The 14,299-nt window shown below is 31.4% G+C and overlaps 1 protein-coding gene and 1 non-coding gene across 4 annotated transcripts in view; one reads left to right on the forward strand and one right to left on the reverse strand.

Moving 5' to 3' along the window:
• The window catches only part of LOC118203227 (uncharacterized), a 55,037-nt gene that overhangs the window by 20,891 nt on the left and 19,847 nt on the right, over window positions 1-14,299 (forward strand). The window lies entirely within an intron of this gene.
• On the reverse strand, window positions 12,512-12,584 carry TRNAV-CAC (transfer RNA valine (anticodon CAC)). Its single transcript has one exon. It is a non-coding gene; the product is annotated as a tRNA-Val (tRNA).

Consider the following 14,299-nt stretch of genomic DNA (forward strand, 5'->3'; position numbering starts at 1 on the left):
GACTAGAATTGCCGGTTTGGCTTTAACTTATAACTCGAGTAAAGACGAAACACTTTCATATTTACGTATTTTTATCAATTATTGTTCATTGAACGGGAGTTGGTTTGTTCCCCTTGAAAAGTCAACTAATTTCCGATCAATGACAATAATTACATGTTTTAATTTTTCCTTTTACAATTGATATACTCGTATTATTCTTCGTGATGATTTAACTCCAGTCCCCGTTAAAACATTATTAACATTTTGCTTTCAAATTACTTCAAAACATCTTTCAAAATATAACTTACCACTATGGATGCACACTTTTAAAATAATTCTACTTTAATTAAACTTAAAAGATAATATAATCAATTAATCAATACTGTTTAGGAAATAAATTATTATTAACTAACTTTGCAGCAATTGCGCAAGTAATAATAACTTGTATTCGCACTAAATGGATTTAAGTTCATACAACATTTGATATACAACATATACATACGCATATAAAAATCCCAATCCTGTCATTATCTTTTCAGACTTGCACATACAATTACTTTACTGATTTTTCATGTTTAGCGCGCTTGGTATAAGTTTTAGGATCAAAGGCAAAAATAAAAATTATGCATTTGTATTAATATCTCATGCTGTCGTTGCTGATATTTACTGTTGTAAAATTCCATAAAATCTATTCTCTTGGATAAAGTTAGTGAAATTTACGAACACAAACTTAATACGACTTAGACAAACAGTATTCTAAGTCGTACAACCTATAGCTTGTACTATATTTAGAATTGAGAAATTATAATAAAACTTCCTCTTTTAAATTAATTTATTTATACAATTAATTATTTATACAATTAATTACAACAACTAAGAAAAAGATTTTTTTTTTTCGTTTTCTTGTCAACTCTAGCACATAAGTCGTGCATCCATCCTTTGCATTTTAGGCGCTGAATGATAGTCTATTCGCGATCTTCTGTCGAATATTGCAGAGAATCGAACACGACACGAAACAAACATGGTTGACTACAAGGTAACTCATTTAGCCAGAAGGTGCAGTTGGCTTAATATTACGCCTAATATTTAAAAGTAGTGGTATGAATTGCTCAACCTAACTCTATATTTCCTTGTTATAATGATTGATCATAACTCTGCTTTTTGAACTTTCGATTGGCTACGCATATTATTTCGAGTTACCATCAACGTAGGCCGAGGTACTGATAGCAGAAGAATTACTGTTTCATTGTTATGTTCATTATTCAGGAATTCGCTCATTTACATTGCTTTTAAGCAACAGTCGCATAATATCTGAAACTTTGATTTATACAGCAGCTTTATAACTAGGTGTGTATTTGATTTCTAGTACATCAAACGTAAAATCTTAAATACAACCCCAGAGCAAGAGCTAATGAAAATCTGCAATAACAAGACGAAATACGAAATCAATCATTAGAAATAATCATACGAAAGTTACATGTATGAATATTGTTTCATTGTATTATAGATAACATTCTGTCAACCCTTCACTGTATATTGTATCAAATATGGGGAAGAAATTACCCTTCAACAGCCGAGCAGTAAGATAATTGAACACAGGTAGTTCGATCCGCCGAACGGGTTGGCTGCGAAAGAGATTTTGCGGTTTTCTCACGTGTAAATGTGACTACGAGCCAGTCCTACCCCCCCCCCAAAAAAAAAATTCCACCGTGTCATTCCTATCCTTAGGAAGATAGCCCTCACATATATTATGTCATAATCCAAATAATTTAACCTAATCTGATCTCTGAAATTATTTTGCTTATAATGTTCATTTGCGATTTATATTTTCTTTCAATTTGTAGATAGTTTATCAATTTTATGACATATAATGAGTTATTTTAAGCATACAACAATTTGCTTTGACTCTACAGCAGAAGTCGCGTTAATTCTTTAAACGATATTTCCTTAATTAATGCATTACTTTTATATGTTTATAAAGTTTTCAGTACCGTTTCTTATTTCTCAGTGAAACATTTGTTATTACCCTGTCCTAATCGATACATGTGATCGGTATAATGATATATTCTGATCAGCGATTAGCGGAGCTGATTAGTATATCTTTGAATCCGGTTGCAATTCGGTCAGCTAGTGACCAAGAGGGAAAATCTTTGAACACTGGCAGTTCGGTGAGGAGTTCAAATTGCTGCGAACGAACGTTTTTGTGGTTTTCCTCGTGTGTAATGTGTATACGAGCCAGTTTCCTTTAAAAAGTCCTCTAAGAAGACATCCTTCTCCTTAGATATACAGTCTACGAGTGCTTTGCCATAATCATCCGAAAACAAACTGTTTTCGAATTCCAGAAAAGGAAGGTAAATCCGTCTAGGCGAAATTCCTCTCGAGAAGTTAGTGGTCGGGAAAGGCTTACAGCCTTGAGTTCTATATCATAGACTTTTCTGGATCAATGTTGAGCTAGAGCTCGGCAAAAGTCGCATACAAAGCGCCCCAAACCTTGGCAAACGGTAAATGCTGTTTTCCTGTTGGCCATGAAGAATTCGTAGACCTGAAATGAAAATCATTTCAGATCAGAAAATATAAGCAACAATAGAAACCACATCTTACTTGTGATCTTAAATAAAGTTCAAGCTTTTAGGAAAAGTTAGAACGCAATTTCTGTTCATTTGTCATGAACGATGCTTTGGATTATTCTCAAAGTTTGATTTTTTGTGCATTGTTCTAACGTTATACATATTAAAACAGGAAATTTATATTTTAAAAATTAAAAAAATTATTAAGCAAAGGATTTATCAAAAACCTGAATATAGATCAAAATTCTGATGAATACTTTTTTTTTAGAAATCATTTACGAGAATTTTTTGTGTTTCCAACGTAGAATGTTGTATTGCCTAATAATAAAGCTTCAAAAATTTGCATAGGTCATTTTGTTGAGAAAATAACCAGCTGAAAAAAGACTGGGAAAAAACCCAGGAAAGTATATACTAACAGTTTATCGATAATTCTAGGAATTCGATACTTTGAAAACGTTTCTTCGGCGTTGCGCATCAAAAAACGGACGGACCACTAAATTTTCATCCTTCCTAAATCTTTTGCCGCAAACCGCATTAAAATCGTATACATTTAACAAAACTACAGCCCCATGAAATAGATCAGTTCTAAAAGAAACACCCTGTAGAACAGACTACTAAGAAATTTCAGATAAGAACTGTAAACCTTCGGTGCATAAAATATTGAACTCCTGGAAAGAGTAGTTTACAGAATTCCAAAAAAAATATTTTAGGAAATAACTGTTTCATGAAAAGTATTTTCTTAAAATTGTTTCATCTAGTAATTATAACTCATTTTTCTGGTGCTAAAACCTATTTTCTAGAGCAACTGCCATCTAATTTGCAATGAAAATGTGAGTGTGTGTATTTAATATTAAACTACAAAGCACCCGATTCAATCATAGATTTCATTTTTCTGTCTTTTTATGAACTATGAGTTTGCAAATGATAATTTATCAACTAATGATAAATCAATAATCCATGTAAAAAGGAAAAAAATATAAGCTTAGGATTTGTTATAACATAGCTCAATATCAAATCGTAAAGTGCTGAATTAGAGGGAAGAAATAATTTTCAATTGCATACAAAATAATTATTAATAATTTAGCTTCCATGCAATCAGTAATATTTCAGAATTTTGTAAAGCTGGTAGCTTAAATAAAGCCATAAAAACTAGAAGCTAATAATATATTGAGATTATTTCGAGCAAATTTTATTTCGTTGCCTTAGTCGAAATACTCATATTTTTCTTTTCAGATTTTGCTCTTGCTGTTACTCAAATTGTATTTATCTGGGTCAGTAAGAGAACGAGAATGGAAAAGAAATCACGAATAGCTCTTATTATAAGCGAAGAAGAGTCGGTGCCGCTCTGTTGCATAGTAACAAATAGATATAAAAGCGGGTAAAACTTCGGCACGTGCTTACCTATTGCTATGGATACCATTTTGTATTGATGGCCCTGCACCGATTTTCGCTTATCGAAAGCTGGTCCTTGTATAGGTAATTGATATTTTAGAAGCCGCAAAAGCAGGGCACTTGGTTTAGTGTAATTTTGGTTTTAATATCTTCTCATAATTAAATAACGCTTCATTCATGGCTGATATAGACTGAGAGTGTTAAATAATTTAAGGAATACAGAACAGCAATATTTTCATTTAAAATTAATTCAGCGATGAACCTTGTGAATTAATTATTTATATGGAGCTAGAGAGTGGCAGATAGGGTTATAGATAGGTAAGTAGATAGATAGATGATACGTGTTGCGACTTATCGCACTTGTCTTATAATAAAATCACATTAAGTCCACGAATTTTATGTGTAACAAGGATTGCATCTGTCATTAATTTCTGGAAGCCTTCGAAGCTTTATGGGTGACCTACCGAATTTTCTAATCTAGCCCTGATTTTGAAGGCAATATCTCCAAAGAACGGATCCGAGGGTCCCTCACTCTTTTTCCTCCTTTCACCAACCTCTTGAGAAGACTTTCGACTAGACTGCATTTTAAGTGCCCCCATGGCAGTACCCCTGTGATTATAAAAACGCCCATGATCCTTAAAACACTATACATTTAGAAACATTCATGCATTTCCTGGGATTCGAAACTAGACCCAAAAGTGTGGCTAGATGGATATATAGATAGATAAAAGATGAGAGAATTTTCTGCTTCCTAACCGCTGGCTATGGTACAATATTATTTGACTGTGCAGCCTATAATGTACTGCAAAACGCAACAATAGCTCCAGTGATAAGCATTATGTTTAAGAGCCTTTTTAACCATATCAAAAATTCTCCTACTGGAAATCGTGTAAAAATTATTAGGGACCTAGTATTATTTCGAAATTTATATGAGAAATTGAATAAATGAAGATTTTCTAGATATAAAGCTATCTGTATATGTTTGTCTGTCTCCTTCTCACCCTCTCTCTCTTTCTGTCTAGACGCTGTGTCACTTTCGAATATTACTTTGCTTGCTCTAACATTTTTGAAAAATTTGATGTAGGCGCCACACGACTTCCTTGTACGTCTAGTAAATTATTCATATTTTTTGTTAAAATTTGGCATATCGGAACATTAATATTTTCATCATTTAAAACACTGCTACAACTGGAAGTGTGCGACTACGACCAATAATTGCGAAAATAAAGGCCGACTAAGGACTTTTAGGCCGAGTAAGGAATTTTAAGCTTTTTTTTTTTATTTAAAATTTGACATTGCCAAAACATCAATATTTTCGTCATTTAAAATACTTCTGTATTTTTCCTGCACTTCATTTAAACTTCTTTCCTCGAATTATTCTAATTTAATTGACCGACCCCTCGAGGGGGAAAATGCAAGTTTTGAAACAAATAATCGTCTGAATAGATTCGGAAATGGTTAAAATGGATATTTCTGTGGAAATAAATGATTCGCGAAGTTCTTCGCGGTTATCGTACTTCCTCTGTATTTCGTACAAGGAACTGAAAAGAGTCTTAATTAAAATTGCCCAACCGTACTGTTTTACTTAATTCAATTTATGGATTTTGCAATTCAAAGACAAGTCACTTCACCAATTTGGGACAAATATTAAATTTATAAAATAAAAACAAGGATCATCAATATTTAACATACCCCACATTTGTATGTGGGGTATATTAAATATTGATGATCCTTGTCGATCTTCGAACTATGATTGCTCTTGAGAAACTAAAATTTTGAGGTGACGTTTGCTATGCACTGCGATACCATATAGACATATACTTTCTAGTATCTAACAAGTGTGCATCTTGCAGGTACATTCTGCAGCCACTGCGTCTCTTTTTATCGCCCAATTGATTAGTTACAGAACATTTTCTTAGCATTAAGTGCACGTTTCATACGTAATCGATTGTGTTATACACTTCATTTACTCTTTAATAATACTTTTTGGCTAGTGATATTTGAAATATCCAGTTGTCCATCTCGGAAAATTCAATATAATAAAAGGCAAGTGTATTTAATGTCTGAAAATATAGCATGGCAAATTGTAAATGTGATCCCACTGTGAATCTGCTACTGATAATTTTAGGAACGAATTGATATTTAAAGAGGTAAGTAAATAAGTACTATAAGAGGATACTCCAAGTGAATTAAATGAAAAAAAAAGAAGAGGAAAAGAAAACCCCCGAAATTAGCGACAGGAGTTGGCACAAGAACATTTATCTCTTCATTTTGCATTAGTAGCTGAAGAAGGAAGATTCTGCTTAATCTTCGAAAGTATAGAACTTCATGTTTTGTGGAAATAAAGCTAAATCCTACTGCTCATTTTTTAATGTGTACGGAAAACTATCTCAAGCACTTTCTAATATACTAAATATATCTGGCTCAACGTCAAGGTTTTTGGATATGGTCTGTTATGTAGGAATTCCCATAAAATGAGAGGATCTTTTCTCTGAACTAGCTTATTAACGTATTTATTTCGGAACTGTAAATAGTCAAACAGTTAACTGTTAGTTGGCAACACAAAAGTTTCTCATCAGAAATTCTTCTTTTCGTGAGTTTTTATGACATTTAAGTAAATTTTTAGCCCCGAAAGCAATCTTATTGGAGACTCTTCTTGCCGGTTTATTTAATCGATAAAGATAAATTATGCTAGGTTTACCTGCCTAAGAGAAAGAAATATATACTATATATGATGTTAATCTACACATGTATATATATATATATATATATATATATAAATGAGTTATATTTCTTATGCAGAATTCAGAACGCATAACTGCAGATCAAGCTAGATAATATCACCATCAAAAATGCTTTCTTTTGTTAATCAGGTCACAATGGTAATATCCACCATTTCTAAACTTAGGCTCCCTTCATTTTGGAATTCGGTCTTCTGTACCTTGACAGTTTCATTGATTAGCAGTTTTAAGTTAAAGTGATTAATATCATAAGGTATGGCAGGAATTAATTTTATCTCAAGCTAAATGTCGGATGAGACCTTTTTTGTAGTGTTAAAAATTAGACTTGTTTCGATCTAATTCCCATCCAAAATATTAATCTAGTTTTAAGAGGCTAGATCTAGAGTTTTATTATAGCTGCACCTTCACGTGTTAGATTGATTGCTGATCTTTGGCTTATCAAAATTCGCAATCATTCCTTTCATCTCGAATATGAAAATAGTAATACTGATAAAATTTATCTGTGAATCCTTTTAAACCTTTCCCTAAAATTAGTTGCTAATCTGAAGTGCACTCTCATTTTCGAAATTTTAAGGTACTAAAATTTCGAGCTAATTAGTAAATTATAGCGAGGCATGAATGCAGATGAGCATGGACTAACTTAAGTAAACAGTCAATACATAGTATTTTACTTATGTTACAACAATTTCTGTTGTTAACTCTTTGCTCTTTAACCATTTCGTTCATTAATCCTATTCTTTTATATTATAACTGGGATGCATTTGAGAAACGCTTGAATAAAGTGAAAAGCACAAAACAAAATGTATGAAGTGAAAAATCGCAGTCTTTTAATAAACACCGTCGTTTTCTTTGTATGTTGTAAGTTTCTGCCTATCGAAGTAAAGGACAAAACGCTTGTCTATAGATGAGTATCCGCAGTATCTGTGAGGCATTCCGCCTAGGGCAGGGGCTCTCAACCGGTGGTACGCAAGAGAAAAATAGATAGTACGCAAAGAAGCAATATATATTTTACTATTAAATTCAAAAATTAAAACCCCCAGTATTATGATTAAATTTTTGTCTCTAACACTCGTAAATTTATGCGATTTGAGCTTTGTTCAAAGTCAATAGCCGCTAAACAAGAGGCAAACAATCTATCTGCATAGCAGTTTTCCTGGTTGTTTCATGCTATACGTTTCACAAATATTCTTTTAGAAGTAGACATAACAAAATTTGCCATAAATGATGTTTTTGAAGTGTGATAGAAATAGATGCTGTATTTAATCGGAAATAAAAATAAGTTCCTATAAAAAAGATAATAGTATCTCATTAGTTCTCATAGAGCAGCGGTTCTCAACCTTTTGATAAACGCGTACAAACTAAACAAAAATTGAAAACCTTTAGTACCACCACTACAAAGTACTACTAGTACCACCACTCTTGAACAAAGCTTCAGATCGCATAAATATACGAGTATTACAGAAAAAACTCAGTCAGGATGTTGGGGCTTTAATTTTTTAATTTAATAGTTAAAAATATTTCGCTTCTTTGCGTATCACCTTTTTTTTCTCTTGCGTACCACCAGTGGTATGCGTACCACCAGTTGAGAACCCCTGTCTTAGAGTTTGTCGATTTATTACCATATCAGGACTTTATGTCACCATTTCCGGGCTGATGTTGCTCCATTTTCAATGAGAAACATTTTTTACGTCGGCTTGCTGTCTCTAACAGCAGGTATTTTGTGTTCTTGTTGCTTGTTGCCTTACTTTTCTACACGATTTGAGAATATCGTCGTTTGTTTTTGAAGAACTCGTAATATATTGTGCATTTAAATATTTGTGAAAAAATAAAACAAACCTAGATTTTCAAAATGGAAGAATAGCTAGGATTGGCTAAGCGAAAAATGACGATTCACAGGGCAATCTACTAGCAATAAGAATATTGAAAAGAAAAGAAAAACTGTTTCTAGAAAATATAATGAAAGTTATTTATCATTTGGATTTACTTGGAATGGAGATGAAATGGATCATCAATCTCAATTTGTTGTTTGCGATGCACTGTTATCCAATCAAAGTATGAAACGATCGTTTCATAAAAGACATTTTGAATCTAAGCATGCCAATTTAAAGGATAAATCTAAAGAATATTTTAAGAAGAAATTATCGGAGTTCAGAAACAGTAGACAAGTAAAGAAAGTTTTTGTTACTTCGAGTGAAAAAACTTTGGAAGCTAGTTACCTTGTAAGCCTAAGAATTGCTAAGACTGAGCAAGCTCACAGTATTGGAAAAAAACCTTACATTACCAGCAGCTAAAGATATCGTGTTAACATTATTCGACGAAAAAGAGGCTAATGAACTTAATAATTTTCCGTTAACAAATGATACAGTAAGTCTACGAATTCGTGAAATGGAAAATTCCATAAAAGAGACATTTATTCAAAACATAAAACACAGTGAGTATTTCGCATTGCAGTTGGATGAAAGTACTGATATAACGAACTTTGTTCAATCATTAGTTTACATACGTTTCGAAAAAACGAATTGCTTAAAAGTATTTATTTTGTGAATTCCTTCATGATAGAGCAACTGCAAGCGAAAATTTCAAAGTAATTGACAATTTTATGTCTGAGAATGATATTCCTTGGAATAAGTGCATTGCCGTATGCAGTGACGGAGCGCGGGGCTTTAACAAGGAAACATTTGGGAGTGATTTCTTAAATAACGAAAGTCACACCTGAAACTAAATTTACTCACTGCTCCATAACATCGTGAAGCTTTAGTAGCCGAAACAATTCCTAAAAGCCTGAAACTCGTTTTAAATCAAGGTGTGAAAATTGCTAATTCTATTAAAAGCCTAGCTTTAAGGCTTTAAGTTCAAGAATATTTACGATTTTATGCCAAGCGATAAGCAGTTAATATGAACCTCTTTTGTTATATTCCGAAGTAATGTGGTTATCCAAAGTCAAAGTTTTAAATCGTCGTTTTAAACTTCAGTCATAAATTCAAGTTTTTAATGAATTATGGTTAGCGCGTTTAGCATATATAGCTGATATTTTTGAAAAGTTAAATGACTTAAATTTAAGATTACAGCGACAAAGTGTTAATTCGTTTACCGTTAGAGATAAAATAAAGACAATGATAGAAAAACTCGAGCGATTAATCAAAGGATTGGATAATAATATTTTAAGCTTTTTACCACTTTTAGAAAGTTTTCTAACCGAAAATAATTTGTAAATAGAAGAAGAATTAGCAGCCGACATTAAAAATCATTCTCTTTCATTGATAAGTAATTTAAATATGTATTTTCCCGAGGATTATCGAAAAGAAAATTCGATTAAAAATCCATTTGTTTTTTCAAATATACTGAAATTTTATCTAGTGAAGAAAAAGAACAATTGACAGAAATTTCCTGTAATCGAACTCTAACTGAAGATTTCAAAAATAATACACTTGTTACATTTTGGCTTAACCGAAAAAAAAAAAAAAAAAAAAAAAAAAAAAAATTAGAATCATTTCAAATAAAGCTATTAAATTATAATTTCCCTTTTGCACAACCTATATTATATATGTGCGAACAAGGATTTTCTTCCATGTTATATTTAAAACATAAATACAGAAGAAAATAATATGTAGATTCTAATTTATGCTTCAAACTAAGTGAAATAAGACCAGGATATATATGAACCTCTTTTGTAATATTTCGAAGTAAGGTGATTATCTAAACGCAGTTTTAAATCGTCTTTTTAAACTTCAATCGTAAATTCAAGTTTTTAGTGAATTATGGTTATTATAAAGAAATTGATTTCCCTGAAACATGTCCAAATTTCGCACTAAATTTTAGAATTAAAGTATTATAACTTAAATTTTGATTATTAAAATTGTAACAATTTTTTATCTAATATTTTCATGTCTATTTATTTAATTCAAATAGGCAATAGTTTGTGCAAATGGCAAATTTTTTTTAGGCCAAAGACCGTTAGCTCAGCTGGGCTATTAATTTCAAAACGGCATTTTGCGTTGATTCACTTTTCAAACGGTTGCCACTAAATATTATCGCTATTGTTATATTTAAAGAAACTAAGTAATGAAGAATCTGCATGAATATTTTTCACATAGTGAAAAAACAACGGTACCTAGAGCCATCAAATTTTGAATAACGTAGTCTTCCAAACGAACATGGCCATTTGGAAACAATATGTTTTATTATCTATTTAAAATTTTACAAAACTTTAACGAATTTTTGATTTAAAAACTTAAAGATTTCAAAGCAAGCAATAGCAACACTGTACCAATAATAATAATAATAATAATAATAATCTCCAGCGTGCGAGATTGTGTATCGGAAATTCTAAAGGTATGCTATTTTTAAATATTTCCTAATATTGCTGTTGAATTGTGTTTTAAGTGCGAAGAACATGATATTTAATAAATAAAGGTAACACACTAAACGTTAAAAAAACGCCCTTTTGGGCATTTTTAAATCTGAAACCAAACAGATTTTCTTAGTTTCTTTTTTAGCTCAGAAGGGCTATTAACTTCGTTTTGGCATTTTGTATTGAAAATGTAAATGACCGTAATCACTTTTCAAATTATTGGCGCCAAGTATTATCGCTCTGTGTTATAGTTTAAGAAATTAAATAATGAAGAATCTTCATAAATATCTGCAAGTTTCCTGCATTGTGATAAAACAACGGTACATAGAGCCATAAATTTTGATTAATGTAATCCTCCACCGAATATGGGCATCTGGAATTTGGAATTTGTTTTATTATCGATTTCATATTTTGTAACACTTTAACGAATTTTTGATTAACAAACTCAACGATTTCAAAGCGATAAATGGCAACACTGTACGGGTGAAAAAAAGAAAAAAGAAAAAAAAAAAAAAAAACATTTTAATCTCCAGTATGCGAGACTCTGTATCGGAAATTCTAAAGATATGCTCTTTTAAATATTTTGCAATATTGTTGTTGAATTGAATTTTAGGGTTTAAGTGCGAAGAACATGATATTTACTAAATAAAGGTAACACCCAAAACGTTAAAAACAACGCCGCGTAGTATAAAATCTGAAAGCAGAAAGTCCAAAGAAGCTTTGTTCCTGGGGAATTATTGTTTTCGTTTTTCGATTTTGCATCGAATCACTCTGAATGTCCGTTTCATTTTTTAAACTGTTGCCACCAAATATTATCGCTCTGTATTATATTTGAAGAAATTAAATAATGAAGAATTTGCATAAATGTTGTTTCTCGCATTATAATAAAACAACGGTACCTAGAGCCATCCAATTTTGAATGACGTAATCCTACTTCAAATATGGGCATCTGGAAGCCCAAATTTTAAATTTGGAATTTGTTTTATTATCGATTTCATATTTTGTAAAACTTTAACGAATTTTTTTTTTTTTTTATTTTTAACAAACTCAAGGATTTCAAAGGAAGTAATGGGAACGTTGTACAAAAAAAAAAAAAAACCTTTTTATCTCGTGAGAGTGTGTATAGAAATTTCTAAAGATATGCTCAATTTAAAATTATTTTGCAATAATGCTCTTCAACTAAATTGTATAGTTTAAGTGCGAAGAACATGATAATTAATAAAGAGAGGTAGCACACAAAATGTTAAAAAAACGCCCCTTTGGGCGTAATTTAAAATCTGAATTCTTTTACATTTTTCTTCTTTTCTTTTTTTAAATTTTTTTCTGCCTTTAAAAAAAATCCTGAAATATATTTACTTTAAAATTTTGATATAGTATAATTAAAAAAGTTGTTCTACGTTGATAGTTAGGTCTTTTGCTGCGGAAAGACACTTCGTGTTTAGTATCTATAACTGGTTGATTGTCAATAAAATAAAAAATTATGTTTCCGCCCGGGATCGAACCGGGGACCTTGCGCGTGTGAAGCGCACGTGATAACCACTACACCACGGAAACTCGTTCAACCTCTTTGAATTAAAGATTAAGACAAAATGTCGTCTTGTTTTGATTTTTGGTCCAAAGGACCAATTTGCCCTGAAGGACTATTAATTTCGTTTTGGCATTTTGCGTTGAGAACTATAAACGACGAATCACTTTTCAAATTTCTGCCACCAAATATTATCGCTCTGTATTATACTCAAAGAAATTAAATATTGAAGAATCTGCATGAATGTATGTATGTTTCTCGCATTGTGATAAAACAACGATACCTAGAGCCATCAAAATTTGAATAACGTTATCTTCCATAGAATATGGGCATGCAGAAGCTCTAATTTGAATTTGAAATTTGTTTTATTTTCGATATCATATTTTGTAACACTTCAACGAATTTTTGACTAACAAACTAAACGATTTCAAAGCGAGCAATGGCAACACTGTACGGGGAAAAAAAAAAAAAAAAATCTCCAATGCCGCAAGACTCTGTATCGAAAATTCTAAAGGTATGTTCATTTTAAAATTATTTTGCGATATTGCTCTTGAACTGAATTTTATGGTTTACGTGCGAAGAACATGATATTTAATAAATAAAGGTAACACACAAAACGTTAAAAAAAAAGACCCCGTTGGGCGTGATGTAAAATCTGAAAGCTTTCAATTTTATTTATTTATTTTTTTAATTTTTATTATTATTATAAAATTATTATTAAGAAAATTTTTATTATTATTAAGAAAAAGGCCCTTTGGGTGTAATTTAAAATCTGAAAGCTTTCAGATTTTTTTTTTCGTTTGTTTGTTTTGATGTTGTTTGTTGTTTTTTAAATATTTCTATTTAGAAATTGAAAAATAATCATTGTAAGATGTAGTGTTGGTATTAAAGGTTTTCAGTTTTTGTTTAGGTGGTACGCGTTAGCCAAAAGGTTGAGAACCACTGGCCTAGGGTTATAATATGCAGAAGTTACCATAAATTGAAACAGGCGCCATATTTGCAAAATGGGAAGAGTACGGCGGAGTTTTCTTTTATTCTTAAAAATTCACAGATATTTCTCTAGCGTTACTGTCTGTACACGTTTTCAGACATCCCTTAGAAAAGGCCTAAAATTGACTAATCCGTCTTTATTTTAATAAAATTCATTACCTATCAACGTTCAAAACTTCGAATTGATTTTTCAAATTGTATTAGCATGTTTGAGTAATAAAGACCCTCACATCGCATTTTCAGATATTGCAGCTAAAGCTGGTTTTAAAGACCCCTTTCTGAAATTGATGTTATAACGTGTGGTCGCTAAATTCAAAATGAACTTTATAGATTCTCATAGTTTTAGACTTTTTTTTAAATCAGCTTTATAAATCTATCGCTGCAACGACTGGTCGTCATAACGGTAATCACTTACATTCGGGTCATAAACTTCAAAAAATAAATAAATAAAGGTAACTCACAAAACGTTAAAAAATAACCAAAAAAAGTCTGAAATGTTTCAAATTTTAAATTACGTCCAAAGAGGCGTTTTTTTAACATTTTGTGTGTTAACCTTTATTTATTAAATATCATGTTATTCTCGCTTAAACCATAAAATTCAGTTCAACAGCAATATCGCAAAATAATTTTTAAAATGAGCATATCTTTAGAATTTCCGATACAAAGTCTTGCACTCAGGAGATACAAATGTTTTTTTTTTTTTCGGGGGGCAGTGTTGCCATTGCTCGCTTTGAAATCGTTTAGTTTGTTAATC

Source organism: Stegodyphus dumicola, chromosome 6, assembly GCF_044657685.1.
Source record: "Stegodyphus dumicola isolate Sdum_Otavi_A_Nest chromosome 6, ASM4465768v1".
Lineage (NCBI taxonomy): Eukaryota > Metazoa > Arthropoda > Arachnida > Araneae > Eresidae > Stegodyphus > Stegodyphus dumicola.